The sequence below is a fragment of the Amblyomma mixtum genome, chromosome 1, assembly GCF_055824585.1.
Source record: "Amblyomma mixtum isolate Tamu chromosome 1, ASM5582458v1, whole genome shotgun sequence".
Classification (NCBI taxonomy): domain Eukaryota; kingdom Metazoa; phylum Arthropoda; class Arachnida; order Ixodida; family Ixodidae; genus Amblyomma; species Amblyomma mixtum.
In genome coordinates this window covers 133619433-133633246 of record NC_143012.1, presented here as the reverse complement: position 1 = coordinate 133633246, position 13814 = coordinate 133619433, and the positions used below count along the sequence as shown (strand labels likewise).

At 50.2% G+C, this 13814-nt stretch overlaps 1 pseudogene; it reads right to left on the bottom strand.

The window, feature by feature from the left end:
- Positions 1-2992: 2992 nt before the first annotated feature.
- Positions 2993-11974, bottom strand: LOC149367646 (endothelin-converting enzyme-like 1; annotated as a pseudogene).
- Between the last annotated feature and the right edge of the window lie 1840 nt (positions 11975-13814).

Here is a 13814-nt window from a genome sequence, read left to right as displayed (position 1 = left end):
AAGGTGGTTCGAAAAACGATCTTGGTAATTATAGACCAGTGTCTATATTGCCTATTTTTTCTAAGGGCTTGGAAAAAACAATACATTTACGACTTTCCAATTTTCTTGAAAAATACAACGTGATAACTCCAAGACAGTTTGGATTTAGACCTAAGTCCTCTACTGAAATGGCTCTCCTGAAGCAAAAAGAAATAATCTTAAATAATATTGAATGTAAACAAATAACCCTTGGAATATACATAGACTTCTCCAAAGCCTTCGATAGGATTCATCACGAAACTCTTCTTCTTAAACTTTCTGCATACGGTGTCCGGAACAAAGCACTATCTCTTATCACCAGCTATTTAACTGACCGATATCAGTACGTTTCTATAGATAATCATCGCTCTACTTACAATAAAATAAAGCATGGTGTACCTCAAGGTAGTATCCTTGGTCCCTTATTATTTAATGTATATTTAATGATTTAGTACAGATTGACTCCGAAACAGAATACGTAATTTACGCTGACGACACTACTTTATTTCTGTCCGGCACCAACGCGAATGATATAGTAGAAAAGGCTAATAGCGTGTTGGGCAAACTTAACTCATGGTCTGAAAAAAATTCCCTACTAATAAACACACGGAAAACAAAGGCGATATTTTTTAGAGCTAAAAATGCCAAATGGGCTGTACATACACATTTAGTATTGGGTGGTAATATAATAGAAATAACTAATGTTGTAAAAACACTTGGCGTTCACTTCAATGAATTTATGTTATGGGACTACCACATCGAGCAAATGGAGAGTAAGCTAGCTCGTGTTGTCGGCATACTCAGAAGGTTAAAGTGCATGATACCTACTAGGACAAAACTTGTTATTTACCATGCCCTCTTTGACTCTCATGTTAAATATTGTCATTTGGTTTGGGGTACAACGACGCAAACTAATATTCACAAGGTTTTGACATTACAAAAAAATGCAGTCAGAGCAATTGCGGGTGCCACATACTTAGCACATACGAGTGCTCTATTTGCAAAATACTGCATTATGGATGCAAGGGTTATTCATCAGTACCGTGTAATTCAGCAGTACAAATCTCAGGTACATAGTGACACCACATTTTTTGCTGACCTTGCGAATCTACGGGAAAATACCGCTGTTCACAACACAAGACACTACGAATATTGGTATGTACCTTGTCCACGCACAAATTACGGTTTTCAAACTCTCAGTTATGTGTTGCCATCTTTCCTTAATAGAAATGCTTTCACTAATCAATCCATTCTTTCCGTTTAATATAACGCTGTCAGAAATATGTTCTTACAAAACAATGAATCATATCCAACTGTAAAATAAACTAAGTATCCATGTGCTGTGATTAAACTATCATTTGCGTGTGTGTAACAGTACCGAGACTATTCTGGTGATCTGTTATGAAGATATTGTACATATTTGTTATTTCATGCATTCTCTTGTTATTGTTTTGCTGCTGCCTGTCATCGCCGTGCCAAGCCGCTACGGGAGATGGGAGCTTTGTCAAGCCGCGTGCGCGGCTTTTTTTCCTTTCTCCTCAGCCATTGTACATGACTGAAATAAATGCACTGAACTGAACTGAACTGAACTGGTTAAGATGTTAAGCTTCGCCTCTAAGAGTGGAACTCGACAGCGTCTTGCAACGCTGCCAGGGAGTCCATAGAACGCCATCGCCCATTCGGTTCTACGCGTCGCTCGTCGGTAAATTGGTTTTTGAGGAAAGGAAGTCTATTTGTCTCTCATACCTCGGTGTACACCTAAACCTCGCCGGAAGGGAAGGGAGGAGGATGGGAGTGAGCGAAGACACCGTATTCACTAGACGCGCCTTGGTTCATTCCACACCATCGAGCTGGCATGGCGGAGTGGATAGCATGCTCGTCTCGCACGCCGAAGACCGGGGTTCGATTCCCGAGCTCGACCAATTTTCTACTAGGTTTTATTTATTTATATGGCCTGACTAGAAAAGTTAATTATGCTAATTCGGTAATTAAGCCATTAACTAAGCTCAGTCCCACTTGGAGCACTATACGATCCCTTCAATTGGTTACTAGCCAAAGTACAATTGGCCCCGTTTGAAATTCGCACGCTTTGATGTCACGACCATTTCGACCAACTCAAAAGCGTGACATTTCTGTCCACAACTGCTGCTTACAACGATGAGACATTAAAGGCTTTCGCCTTAATATGCAGTATGCACGTGATAACAGGATGATCGTAACTGCAGTGCTTAAAAAAATTTAGAAAGATACATACAACGCGATATGGCGCGAGAATTACGGTTAGATGTTCGGAGGCCTGAGTATAGATGACAAACGTGCCCGATCGCCTCCTCTCGAAACAATTAAGAACAACGTGTTAACCGTACAGACTTCCTCTCAACGCTCAAATCTGAAGATTTAGTTCATACTTGTTCTATGTTCAACACACAAAAGTACAAAATCTCGCGCTTTTGTCATGTACTCCTTAATATCACGTATGTCTTCTAAAGCACTACAACACGATCACTGCGTGCACTTTCAATGAAAAAAAAAATTGGAGAACACAGTACTACCCCCGTTCTGTTATCGGCAAATTGAGCACTGCAGACCAAAAGCTGCGTTCTGAACACACTGAGCATTAGGTGCTTAGAAGCAGAGTTCGGGAATAAGTACCAAGAGTGGTCCTCATCACCTCCGCAGCACAGCAGCCTTTTCCCTCGAGCGCCTTAGGAGGTGTCCCTCTTTTTCTACGAAGAACATAATAATGGTTAGATGTAAGCGTAAAGCTGGGACAATCGGTCAAATAAAGCAGGTAAATAGCTTTGGGTGAATTACCAAGACCAGAAAACAGCTCGGAACTGGCGAAGTCAGCGCTTTCGCGTCGCTAAATGCACACAAGTTGCTCTCAGATGCCCACACAGGTTTCACAAAGAAAACGGAACTTCCGCGCAGCCAGTTCACAAAAAGATTAAACGTCGGTGTGAAGGAGCGAGGCTCATTCGAAGTAGGTGCACTTTTCCTTCGGGTTCATGGGCGAGCCTTTGGGACAGCGGAAGGCCCGATCGAAAGGCGACAGGTTGCTGACCGTCTTGTTGCAGTCGCCTCCCAGGCTGCCGGTAGAGCCCCTGCGGCCGCACATGCTGAAGCAGACCGTGATGATGAACACCTGCGTGTGAGAACGGAATCTGAGCGACGCAGGTACGTGCTGTTAAGCCACACCCGCATCCGACCAGCGATTACGAACTTCACATGAGTCGTGACGTCATTATCATTGTAACGGAAATAGGTTGATGGTTTATGGGGGTTTAACGTCCCAAAGCGACTCAGGCTATGAGAGACGCCATAGCGAACGTCTCCCGAAATTTCGGCCACCTGGGGATTTTAACGTGCACTGACATCGCTCAGTACACGGGCCTCTAGAATTTCGCCTCTATCGAAATTCGACCACATAGGTCGGGATCGGACCCGCGTCTTTCGGGTATGGTAGCCATGGTAGCTTAATGGTTTGTGCGCTCGAGGGCTGAGCAAGCGGAGGAGAGATTAACTCTCGGCCGTGCCTAACTCTCAGCGGTGCCGGCCATTTTTTGATAGAAGCCGACTTCAAAAGACTGCCGTATACAGTGCAATGTCGGCGCACGTTTTATAATCAAAGGGGGTGTAGTAACGTAGTGATCCGTTCGCCGTTTTAATCACTCGCCACCACACATTCTTTTTCTACAACACAACAACCATCATTTATTTACATGGATGACAAAAGGCGGCACACTCCATCATCGACCACGGGAAGTCCACGTTCGTTCCGTTTGTGCTGCGTTTCGCTGCAAACTTCAGCTTGGCTAGAGAAGTCACGATCTTGTCGCCGTATTCGATGACGGTTGCGAACTCTGCGTCGGCTTCCTGTTCGGTAATCAAAGGCTCGATCGCGGCGTCTACCTCTTTCAGTTGACGTTGAGTCAATTCAAGACGCTCGATAATAACCTCTAGATCCTCGGCGTTCGGTGCGGTAGACTTCAGCAAGGCATCTGCCGCAGCAACCAGACGCGTTGCTTGGGTTCGCAGGGCCTTCCTCTTTCTCTTCGAGATCTCTATGTCTGTCGAGGAGTAGATCTTGGTGGTCCGTTGATGTAGCAGAATCGTTCTTCCGGGTTTCGGCACCAAAAATTAGTCTAGTAACGAAGTGATCCGTTCGGCGTTTTAATCACTCGCCACCAGACACATTCTTTTTCTACAACACAACAACCACCATTTATTTACATGGATGAGAAAAGGCGGCCCACTACATCACGGACCACGGCAAGTCCACAACCCCACACAGACTCCCAACACACACACTGCCGACCGACTCACAGGCACTGCCTGACCCCCATTGACAACCCGTCTCTCCCGTCCCCACCGCGACCGTCCTACCCCTTTCCCAGAAAGGGCATATAATCCCTCCGAGGTCGTCGTGCAGGGAGGTTCGGCGCGTTCGGCGCCCACCCTCTATCTTCTATTCGGCGCCCACTGTTCTCAAGGAAAGGGGGTAATGCCCTGTGCGGCTGCCACCGTCCGTTCTAACAGGGGGTTCAGAATTTGTGTGCACGTCTCCACTGTGGTGCCTCCTTCTCTGTCTTCCCTCTTTCATTCGTCCACTATCCTTTCGCTCACGGGGATGTTAAGGTGTCCATCAAGAATGAAACAGCCATACACCATGTCGTTGTCATAAAAAGAATATTAACATCTGCCCAAGCATGAAACTTCTGCAGCGGAATGTGCTTTGCAATGTCAGTGCCCGCAAAATAATAGCAGCTCTGTTGCTAGGGTCATTACGATTCCATCCTTTCTAATGGCTCACCTGCTCATTAGTGGAGAGTCGAAAGCCAATGCATGGACTAGGTTCACCTTCACTCGCCGAGAAGTGACGCGGTTTCGTGGCCCACGGGTTGCGTGCTCGCCTGTTAATCTGAAGGTCCTTGGTTAAAGTTCCTGCACCTTCGCGAGAAATTAAAATTTTTTCTTCTTTGGTGTGTCGCCACTGCCTTATGGCCTACTGCTGATGCCATGCGAGAGCACGGTGACGTCACTGAGGTATCTCATGTCATGGACGCCGACGGATGGCGGGTTTCGAGCTAATGGGGCATAGAATGCTTTAGCATTAATAAGGACAAATTAAACCGAAGGTGGTGTCGCAAACACTCTAGGATGTCCAGGACTCACGGATATCGAATTGAACGCGGCGAAAGCAGAGCGTACGTGTTCGTCGGACCAGAGCGCTGAGACTCGCGTGCCACCCGCCTCTCGACGGCGGCGCTGCAGGCAGGCACCGTCGGCGATGCGCACTGCAGGCACCTCCGGGAAGATGTCGTCGTCAAAGGGGAGACAGCGCGCCCTTTGCGCAGTATCCTCGCGCCACTCGGCCGGCACCTACGAATCGTCGATGCGGCCGGACGGATCCAGCTGCGGTCGCAGAGCACGAGGAGCGCAAATCGGAAGTTCTTCCTGTCCCTCCTTGACGCCAGTCAGCTGGACGAAGTGGCTACAGCGCCCTGTCTCTGAGAAGCATAAACTGGAGCCCTGAAGGTTGGCGCGAAGCACTAAAAATATGGCTTTCCGAAACGGCTTAAGACCTTTAAGATGAGGATGTGTTTTCTACTTTCATGCGAATTTGTAATGGTGAATCATTAACAAAACAGCAGCGTTAGTTTATTTACCGCCATCAAGAAGTTATTCAAGACGCATAAAAATGCATGTACGCCGATATGTGCGGGTATGTGTGTTTTTTGACCAGATGATGTCACAGGTGTATACTATGCAACATAGGTATGTAGAGTGACGTATGCACTGATGATACTGAGATTGTACGGCAAGAAAGAGAGGGACCGAAGTCGTCGAAAAGAGGAAGGCGCAAAGCGTCGACTGCTTTTTGTAGTTTAATGGGGACAAATCAACTGGATTTTCTCCTTTACTCTTGTTTGCTAAGTGTCTTTTTTTTCATATTGTGCTTGTTGTGTCCCCTTATTGCTTTTGTGTGTGTGCGCCCCCGCATTCTTCTCTTAACGACCACTCGCATCCTCCTCCTAACGACCACTTGCCCTTCGTCGCACGCTGTCGCCAGATGCCCCCCCATGGTGCGCCCCCGTGCGCCCCCGCATCCTCCTCCTGTTTTGGGAAGCCACTCCCTCCCGTGGACGCTTCTCCGCTCCCTCCTTTCTTCGGGCGGCCAGTTCGGCTCCTGCCTCGGTCGACGCTGGTCGCACCCTCATCGGCTTTAAATAAACGAAGTCTTAAAGTATCGTGTGCGTCTTTCGCTGCATTCAACACAGCGACCGGACACGACAGTGGCGACGAGAAAGTGGATTCGACCCGCGCTACGCAACGCTATTGACAAGCCATGGCTACGCGAGGGTTTCCCAATCAGATACCAGAGTTCAACGGCTCATCGTGGTCATCGTGGGTTGGACGCCTTCAGTTCTACTTTGAAGCTAACAACATCACAGACCCAGCCTTGAAGAGGGCCAACCTGCTGACGCTGTGCGGGGAGCAGACCTACGATACTGTCTGCGCCCTTATTCAGCCAAGCACACCAGCGGCAGTGTCTTACGACGACATCGTAAAAGCGCTGCAAAAGCACTACGACCCAAGGCCATCCGAGGTCTACAGCCGGGCTCGCTTCCAACGACGAGATCAACTGGGAGGAGAAACTGTGAGCGCCTACGTAGCCGCGCTCAAGAAGCTCGCTGCCGACTGCAATTTTGGAACGCTGTCGACAACAGCTACCGGGCAGGAGGGAGACGCAGCTTCTTCTGCTAACACCACCATGCTTCCCTTGGACGTGATGTTACGCGACAGATTTGTGTGCGGACTGAGTGACGAGTCACTGCAGCAGCGCCTGTTCGCTGAGAAGGACCTCACATTCAGCAAAGCTTACGACATCGCCGTTCGAGCGGAGAGCGCCGGTCACCAGCAGAGAGGGATTCGCCGGAACACCGAGCCGGTACACCAGACAAGCAACCAGGTGCGCAAGCCTTCTGTTGTTGTAAAATCGGTCAAAAAGGCACAACGCTGCTGGCGGTGTGACGACCAACACAACCCCCAGGGATGTCGATTCCAGTCAGCCACGTGTAATTTTTGCCACAAGCGAGGGCATATCGAAAGAGCATGCATTACGAAACGGAGACTTGCCAAGATAAAGTCACCTTCCCAGCCTAATCACAGCGTCAACGCCTCAGAGAATACGCCGCTATCTGATCTCCATGGAACAACATCAGCAACACCATCTGTGTTGTACGACCTGAACACCATGAATCTCGGCACGCGACCGAAGATTTTTACAGAAGTAAGCGTACATCACCAGCTGATTAAGTTCGAGGTGGACTCCGGCGCAGCCTGTACTCTGATCAGTGAGGACACGTTCCGAACTTCATTGCCATCTGACGCACCCGCCCTGCAACAAGACGACACGCACCTGCGAACGTGGTCAGGACAGAATCTGCCACTATTGGGCTCTGCCAACGTGCAGGTTAACTACAACGGCCAGACCCATACGCTACCTCTGCTTGTTGTGAAGGGCACAGGATCAAGCCTTCTAGGGAGAAACTGGTTTTCTCCACTAGGCGTGATGATATGCGGCATACACCAGACGCCGAGCCAGAACATGGTTGAGCAACTGCAAGAGAAATACGAAAGAGTATTCTCGGAAGAGATTCCAGGAAACGAAGGGCCCCCGGTCACACTGGAGTTGTTGGACAACGCGCAACCCAAATTTCTGAAGGCCAGGCCGGTGCCGTTTGCTCTCCGAGAGTCAGTTGAAAAAGAGTTGGACAAACTGGAGCAGCAAGGTGTCATCGAGCCGACGCAGCATTCAGAATGGGCCACACCACTTGTCGTAGTTCGCAAGAAGAACGGAACCATACGCCTCTGCGGAGACTACCGGAGCACCGTCAATCTTGCGACTAAAGCGTCCTCTTACCCGCTACCGACACCTGAAGAAGTATTCAGTGTACTGCGTGGCGCAAGAGTCTTCAGCACATTGGACCTCACCCAGGCGTATCAGCAGCTGAAGGTGAGCGAGTCAACTGCTGAATTATTGGCAATTAACACACTGAAAGGCTTGTACAAAGTCAAGCGACTGCCTTTTGGCGTAGCTGCAGCCCCGGCCATATTTCAAAAATTCATGGAGACAGTGCTTCAGGGCATCCCAGGAGTTTGTGTCTACCTTGACGATGTCATCATCAGTGGCACTTCCACTGAAGAGCATGCAGTGCGCCTAGAGCTCGTTCTCGAAAGGCTAGCAAACGCTAATTTGTGCATAAGCAAATCGAAGTGCTGTTTTGCGGTGCCAGAGGTGCAATTTCTGGGACACCGAATTAATGCGGAAGGCATTCACCCTACCGAGGACAAAGTGCGAGCGATCACAGAAGCACGAGCTCCAACAAACAAGCAGGAGCTACAGGCTTTTCTCGGACTCTTGACGTTCTACGACCGGTTCTTGGAACAAAGAGCTACCGTGGCCAACGACTTATACCAACTCCTTCGGAAAGATGTGACATGGACATGGTCGCCACGCCATCAGCGGTCATTCGATGCCCTGAAAGACCTGATTCGAAGATGTACAGTCCTCCGCCACTACGACGAAAGGAAGCCTCTGCTTTTGGCTTGCGACGCATCACCGTACGGAGTCGGCGCGGTTCTATCGCAAACTGACGAGCAAGGAAGGGAAGCTCCCATCGCCTTCGCCTCACGTACGTTGTCGCAAGCAGAACGCAACTACGCGCAACTTGACAAAGAAGGGCTAGCCATCGTCTACGCGGCGACACATTTTCACCAGTACATTGCCGGCCGGAAGGTGACCTTTATAACCGATCACCGACCACTATTGGGCATTCTGGGACCACAAAGGCCTATGCCACCAACTTTGTCTCCGCGAATGACACGTTGGTGCATCAAACTCTCAGCGTACGACTACGCTCTGGTCTACCGCAATGGGAGTAAACATCAAAACGCCGATGCGCTAAGCCGTCTGCCACTAGACGCAACTGTTGACGAACCATTTCCACCAGGAGACGTTCTGATGTTCGAAGCACTGCCAGAACCTCCGCTTACAGCAGGCACAGTTGCAGCATCTACGCAGAAGTGCGCAGCTCTCCGGCTAGTTTACACAGCTGTTCAACAAGGCAACGTGCATAAACTCAAAGGGGACAACTTCGACGCTTACCGCAGGCGAGCTACAGAGTTGAGCACCCATCGCGGCTGCATCATATTTGGGTCCCGAGTTGTGATGCCGAGAGAACTACGCGCACAAGCTATGTCTCTCATCCACGCCGGACATCGGGGCATCGTTGCAATGAAAAAGTGTGCCAGAAGCTACATGTGGTGGCCTGGCATTGACAACGACATCGAAACAGTGGTGCGTGAATGCAAGCCTTGCCAGAGCAGCCGGAGCGCCCCGCCGAAAGCTCCTGTCCCAGAATGGGAAAAGCCAGACACACCATGGCACACACTGCACATTGATTTTGCAGGACAAATTGAGGGCTGCACTTTCCTTGTGGTCGTAGATGCCTACACAAAGTGGCTTGAGATAAGGCAAATGGGACAGACGACTTCGGCAGCAGTCATTGACAACCTCCGATCACTATTTGCAACGTTCGGCCTGCCGCGCAAGGTAGTGTCGGACAACGGAACACCGTTTGTGTCTGCGGAGATCCTCAAGTTTTATCGCGACAACGGGATCTCATCAGTTACATCGGCCCCCTACCACCCAGCGACAAACGGACAAGCCGAGCGCTACGTAGCCGAGCTAAAACGCGCCCTTGAAAGAGATCAGACAGGCTCGCTGCAGCGCCGCCTTGCGCGCTTTCTCTTCAAGCAGCACACGACGGTTCAGAGCACAACAGGCGAGACCCCCTCGAAAATGATGTTCGAGCGTGAAATGCGAACCCAGCTCACAGCCATCCTCCCCGAGCCAAAGGCAGAGACGTTCCGGGAAGAAAAAGCAATTCCGCGCTGCGGCACGCTTAATGAGGGGCAGCGCGTCCTCGCCCGACAGTTTCTGAAAAAGCCACGCTGGGAGGAAGCTACAATTGTCAGACGCATAGGCCTGCGCTCTTGGCTCGTCAACATACATGGCACAGTAGCACGCCGACATCTCAACCAGCTGCGTAGATTTACGACGCCGTCTGAGAGCTGTCCGCCAGCGGAGAGAACACGTGCACCATCTTCCCACATAGCCTGGCACCTCTTCCCGGAAGAAGAGACTTCGCCCAGGACAGACCTAGGAGACACAGCGAACAACAGCCAGCCTACAAGTGTTTCTCCCCCGAGCGCACAAAGCCAGCGCGCCTCCACGCGTGAGCGCCGACCCCCTGCACGATACCAGGCAACTTTCTAAGGGGGAAGGCAGTGTTGTGTCCCCTTATTGCTTTTGTGTGTGTGCGCCCCCGCATTCTTCTCTTAACGACCACTCGCATCCTCCTCCTAACGACCACTTGCCCTTCGTCGCACGCTGTCGCCAGATGCCCCCCCATGGTGCGCCCCCGTGCGCCCCCGCATCCTCCTCCTGTTTTGGGAAGCCACTCCCTCCCGTGGACGCTTCTCCGCTCCCTCCTTTCTTCGGGCGGCCAGTTCGGCTCCTGCCTCGGTCGACGCTGGTCGCACCCTCATCGGCTTTAAATAAACGAAGTCTTAAAGTATCGTGTGCGTCTTTCGCTGCATTCAACACAGCGACCGGACACGACAGTGCTGTACAAAGCCTTGAGTATAGGGCCAAACCTTGTGGGGCGTCTCTTCACTTACAAGCCGTTCAGCCGAGACCGCCGCCTATCTTCTGACAGTTATCTCGGGGAATCTTAGCAGATATTTATCACAAGCTCATTCTCCATCTCTTCGGTATTATCACCGATATGTGAAACCTGTGCTTTGTTCCGCTCACCATGAGCCCCGTGCTGTCCACGGCCTTGACCAGCTCCTTCGCGAATGTGAATCCCAGGCCACCGTGCGTCATGGCGGGCGTGCCGTAGGCGTAGAACAGTGGCCTTTCGAGCGCCGCCACAGACACGGACACCACGGTGAGCAGGTAGTCGTAGCGGACCAATGGCATTATGAAGTTTCCCCGCTGTGCCAGCGCTTGAGCGTACTGCGGATGCTCCGAGAGTTGCCTCAGGCGCTCGTGTCTGTGCACCTAGTAGCGGGCAAGCGACTCTTGGCCAGGAGGTAAGATGCTGTACATCTCGCTTAAGGCACGCCACTGCAGCAGAGGGTCGGGCGGCCACAAGGACACGCGAAGCTTGTCCAGCTTGCTCTTGGCGGCGGCGGAAGCGTTGGAGCTGGACGAATTGCTTCCCCAGGAGAGCGTGGCGTACCTTTCCCTGGCCGACTCTGTGATGTCTTGCAGAGTGCGGTCCACGAGCGAGCGAGCCTTGAAAATTTGCTGATTTATGTAAATATTCTGAATTATTGCTCCTAAACTAACTCAACAGTACGTAGAAGCACATTAAGTATAGTAAGTTCATTTTTCGTCATGTCAACACGGAAGCATCACGAAAAAAAAAATGGCAGATCATGAACTTGACCTTTTACCTTCTCGAAAAATTTTAGCTTTCGGACAAACATTAAATATGCACATGGTACCACTTAACGGGGAGCTCATTTATGCCCACATAAAAAAGAGGACCAATATGTAAGAGAACAGCAAATGGTTAGCGTGCACTGCTATTTGTTTCCACAACAGGTTTTAACGGATGAAGCATACGCTAAAATAAAACCTAGTGTCCTGTCATTTAACGAGATTAAAGATGTGCGCTCTACTACACCTAGCAGCAAAGCGGTGGCTCATTGGTTATGGTGCTAGGCTGCTGACCCGAATGACGCGGGCTCGATCCCGGTCATGGCGGTCTAATTTCGATGCAGGTAAAATTCCAGAGGCCTGTGCACTCTGTGGTGATAGTGCAAGTTAAAGAACCCCAGCTTGGGGTCGGATTTTACCGCAGCCCTTCACTACCATGGCCCTCATAGCCTGAGTTCTTTTGGGATGTTAAACTTCCATAAACAAAACGAACATACTACAACTAGCCGTGCGACGGTAAGACAGCTGTTCTTCAAGAAGACGGCGGATAGACCCAACTAAATCAGTTGATATTGCTCAAAATTACTCTTCATATTTGAGTCCAGGATGAATTATAAAGTATACTATTACTGCCAAGGTAAGCTTCCAGAGAGAACAAAGAGCATGCACGCGTTCTACTCAAGCGTGGCGAGGCATCTGGCGGGATTTCTTTCACGATGAAAACAAGGACGCACGCTGAAGTACCTTTGATGAAATCGAAAATTTCTTCACCATCCCGTGTGACGTATGCACTCAAAATTTTCTGCTAGGTGTAATAATACAAATTTGCACCTTATCATTGGTAGAGTATCAAGCGCCTAAGAAAATGCGCTACCCTGGTCGAAGCAGCCGTGTACCGCCATTACCTCTTCGAATGTTTAGAGCGTGTTGCCAATTTTGTAGCGTATGCTACACTGGCCGTGGATGAGCTGTTTCGAGTGAGCGTGGATGAGCCAAGCTGCTCATGCGCGAGGAGCGAGTGACGTAACAGCTGCGCAGCAGATGCGCCGGAGCCGACAAGAAGAAGCAGAGGATGATGAGAAACGACAGCCAGGCTACAGCCATGAAGAAGTAAAGCAAAGCTGCTGCTGAGCGGCGCAGACGAGCGGAAAAGTTGAATTAAATGGATCCCATTGTGGTTGCCTGGCAGTTAGCGGTTAACCAGGGGAAGAACGAACAGGCTAAGGCCAAGCGCGCAGCGGAGACGCCAGAGCAACGAGATGAACGCCTAGCAAAGCGGCGTCGCCAGGAGGCTGAGCGGCCAGCAGGGTCCTATCAGCAGCAGCCTCAAGACGATCTCGAGACTCGCCGATCGACGGACTAAAGGGTGAAACTCAGTGGAAGTGCCAGTGCGACTCGGGCCTTTCACGCCGGCTTTGTCAACAATCAGTTTGAGTATGTGTGCGTAGTGTGTGAAAGACTATGGCACTTAAGAGACTTGACGCTCTAAAGAAGCGAAATGAATTGTTGAGTTTGGCGGCTTCTGACTGGGCCGATGAAGGTGGGGCCGTGAAGGGGGTTTGTACGACGTGCAAGTGCTGTCTCGTTAAGCAACGAATCTGTCTCTACCGCCACTTAGCATAAATCACTGTTGAGGTGGCCACCGTTCCAAGAGGGCAGTTATGCGCCTTCCCTCTGGTTCAGGTGTCCACCGAGATATGGACAACTCGCCCTCACCTCACGCTACGTGTATCCTGACTTAGCAGAGCTAAGCCACTGCCGATTTTTTTAAACAATGGCACAAGATAGCTCAAACATCCCGTTTCAGTGCCAAAATGCTTCTTAATGCGGTCTGTAGCCGCGCACCGAGTCAGTGACTAAGAGGAACATTTTATGCGCCACCTGCGTCCACCTTGCGAATAAAAAGCTTCTCGAGCAAGCTAAACTGCACTAGTGCACTGGGTGGGTTTCGCAGCGGTCACGTTATGCTGACAAGTTGTTGCCACATGGTCTATAACACGGTGTAAGAAATATTTCAGGTGTAGTAATAGCGCCTCCGCGGCCGCGGAAATCTCGTACCAACTTCGACGCTTCACCGTGATATGGCGCTACTGTACAGGAGGCTTTCAAATATGTGCCGTGACGCGTGCCACGGTGTAAGAAATATTGACGCATGTTATCAGCAATTCTAGCGTTGTCAGTGATGCGTCACCTGTGCAAAATGAACTTACTTGATTTTACTAGTACTTTTCAGCGAAACTGGTCAGCTAGATTTCCAGTTTATGACCTGATATTACTT